Below are 3,702 nucleotides of genomic sequence, written 5' to 3' on the forward strand. Positions count from 1 at the left end.
TTGATCCTACTGACCGCTGAGGGAGACAGGCTGCTGCACTACCTGGACTTTTTGGTCTGATCTTGCAGGTGCTTTTAAAGCTCTTATGTAAAACTCAGTTCTTAACCTAAGTCAAAGTATTTTCTGACTTTGTCCATCAGACACAAAGGGGTCCTGATATTTCTGGAGCACAGACTCCATTCCTCTCATAATCATCAAATGGAAGACAATGGGATACTGTAACAGATGAAAAAAAAACAGAAGGAGTGGTTCTTATCTCCAACTGGGAATGGCCCAGTTCAACATTACTTTATCTGCAATAGCTTTAATATCAGTAGTAACCAGACCCCAGTCTGCTATAGGGTTACAGAACTGTCTTCCTCAGCAACACCCCACACCATCTTACCTTCACTCCCAGGTGGCAGCTTTCCCTTCCATCGCCAGGTTGATTAGCTCTGTCTTTAAAGGTTCCTTGTCATCTTCAGGACAGGTAGGACTTCAGGGCATTCCTCCATGCAACTGAAAGAGCAGAATGACTAGAAGCATTTCCAGAGCTTGGTGTTCTTTTTCTCCTGGTCAGCTCTTCCCAAATCTCCCTTCTTATGAACCCACAAGGATCATCCAGAAGTCTCCTTTCATCCAGTTCTACTTTTGTTCATTGTTTCTGCTGCCTCAGAAATAACACCATGAAAATTGCAATGGTGGCTGCCTGTTGGGGAATGGTGATGGCCTGAAGGACTCTGGCAAGAGGGTGTAGCCACCCTGCAGGCTCGGGCTAGCAGGGTAGGGCTGGGGGACTCCCGAGCGTGCCGTACTGCAGAGGGACACAGTGCTTCCCCACTGGGATGAGGTCCCTGGCCCTGGGGAAGCACGGCTCGCACAGGGCACGTTTTCACCCAGCAGGCCTTAGAAATGCAGGAACCAGTCCTCATGGCTCTGGGCAAGCTGTCACCTGTAAGCACTAATGGTGTATCTTGCGACAGGCCTAACTCAGAGAACATGCACCCACACACTAGATCTAGAGGACTTCATACTCAACGATCCACTGCTGTTTAACGTCAGGGCTTGTTCAAAGATAGTGGCCTATGCTATTTTCCTGGGGAAATCCTTCCACAAATTTGAAGGGAAAAGGCTGTTACTTTGATCCCTATTTCCATACTAGCGCCTTCAAGTGATTCAGAAAGCCTATTCCAAGCAGGACTTCTTCATTTGAAGAGTGTGCTTTAACAACTGTCTGGGCATGCTGCCTTCTTGACTGACACACACTGCCACAAGCAGCCCCTTCCAGGACAGTAAAGTATCACCTCTCCGTTCATTTTCCCTTCCCCTTTCAGGACCCCTGGGACGCTCAGCCAGAGTGCATGACCATCATGCACATCTCAGGCATTAGGCTTTGTTTTGTTTTGAATACAAGTTAGCGCTACACTGCTTCTCCCACCTTTCTGCTTCTTTCTTGCGCAGGAGACATTACTTTTGCACCAGAAACATCACCGAGTTGTTAGAACTGGCAGCCCACGGGCAGCAGTTGTGGTTTCACACTGAACAATTGCATTCATGAGACCGGTGGGACCCACCTTGCCCTCAACCCTGCTTCACCCGCACTCCACTTCGGATGGGGCACCATTCTTGTCCCTAAAGCCATTGCATTTTTTTTCGGTGAAGTGAGAAACAGAAGGGATCTAACACAAAAACCTACCTTTTCATCTTGGTGTTTGAACAGCTCTAACACCCCTTACAGGCTTCGATCCTTGTCACCTTTGTCAACCTGTTAACTGAACGAACATGCTTCTTTCATCAGTCAGTAAGATCCATCAGACCATAAGCTGTGCCACTACCTTGCTGAAGCATCTCCATCCACGCTGTTGTTCAGAACAGCCACAGAGCAGTGTATTGTGGTAAAAACCTTAAGGGTTGTGCAGACAGCTTATTTTTTCTTTTACCAGGAGCCACGTCACATGGCAATAGAGAATACTTCATTTGTTTCTCAGTGTAAAGAACGGACTACGTTTTTAAGATTTAAAAAATGAAGGTTACTAACCATTAACTGGGTTACAGATGTATAATCCACACAAACATCTCTTCCCACTTTTGCCATGGTCCATAGCAGTGCCAGCAGCTGCTGAGGCGATGGGCAGGGCAGCACACACCAGAGCCCACGTTCCTGGCAGCAGCTTGTGAGGAAAGATGACCAGAGGCTCCACACAGTGAAAGGAGAGCCCGAAGGGCATCAGCCTTCAGGAGTCACTCACAGTTTATGTACCTTTTTTTTTTTTTTTTTTTTTTTAAACCCAAAGTGAGGCACACTCACCTACATTTTTTGATAGCCTATAACTTTTTCTGCCTAGACTCATTCTACGTGGAGAGTCCTCCTACACAGTGCCAGCCGAGCTACACAACTTACTATTCCAACACTACAGGAGTTCAGAGGAGGCTTGCAAGGTAAGTAAAGTCAGCAACCAGAGTACTAAATACTGGCAACCGCTTCTGATGTTCCCAGAAAGTACATATTACCCTGGAAGATAACCACTGACACTTCTCAAGGATGACTCTCACAAAAGTAAGCAAGATAAGATGTCAGAACACAGCAAGACCTAGTATTCCCATGCCTTTTATAGTAAGAAGAACAACTAGAAACAGAAACATTGCTAATTTGTTTTTCCCAAGTCGTTTCTTTTCACCTATTGCAATTGATGGATCTAAGCTCACCAGCGGGGAACAAACAATAAATGCTTTTACAAAAAAAGTTTGTGTTCAATGGTGTAGATAATTTCTTCTGTGTATTCTGAAATTCCCTTCCTTGTTCCTATGCCTCCATGGATCTTGCACAATTTGATATTTTTCAATCTAAAGGGAGTATTGTGCTTGATATACAGCAAAATCTACCAAAGTATCTTTTGTGTTTTTATAGGCAATGGTATGTTTTTTCTGTTCTTGTGAAAAGTCTCACAGATCAGAGATAAGCATAAAATCTTTACACCCCAAGCATAATGGAGTAGATCTCAGGCTTTCTGGTCTAGTTTCAGAGCGGTAAGTTGTTAACTTTTGGTTTTAGGGACTGCAATTTGGAGGCAGATGATATGGAAGAAGCCGATAGTAGTAAAGGAGATTAACTGTCATTAGGGAAACAATGAATTGATTCTAGGGTGCCATCAATGGGGACAGCATCTCTGGTACTGCCCGAAGTGTGCTGTTGCTTCTCCTGGTGCTAGGATCTCCATAACGAAGAAAGATGTCCCCTCCTTCTTATCAGTCCCTTTTTCCATACATAAAAGGGTATTCCCTACATGAACTAGCCACTTCTGTACCCTCAGGGTTTTGCCAAAGGAGCCTTTTGAAATCTGAATACACAAAAGTGCACTGACAGACATGGCTGGGAAACAAGAATTCCATCTCTAGAAAAGTGCTGTAGATTTCAGCATTCAGGTTTGCTCTTCGGCCAGAACTTGTGTGTTCCATGTTCTGATTTAATTGCATACTCTTTTGCTGATAAACCTTCTCAGGAAAACAAAAAAAAAGCTTGATTGAAACATGTTTGTTGCTGGAAACATAAACATACTAAGATGAAATATAGAGTCAAAACACTACCAACTAGTCCTGACCTCTGGTTCTACTTTAGAAATAATTCTCAAGTTCATCTTCTATAAGCATATTAAATCCACCTAATTAGATCAGGGCAGGTGATACAAAAATCCAAATGTGTCCCTGTGGCAGGTCTCAGCAGGA

The sequence above is a fragment of the Pterocles gutturalis genome, unplaced genomic scaffold (assembly GCF_000699245.1).
Source record: "Pterocles gutturalis isolate BGI_N339 unplaced genomic scaffold, ASM69924v1 scaffold13127, whole genome shotgun sequence".
Classification (NCBI taxonomy): domain Eukaryota; kingdom Metazoa; phylum Chordata; class Aves; order Pterocliformes; family Pteroclidae; genus Pterocles; species Pterocles gutturalis.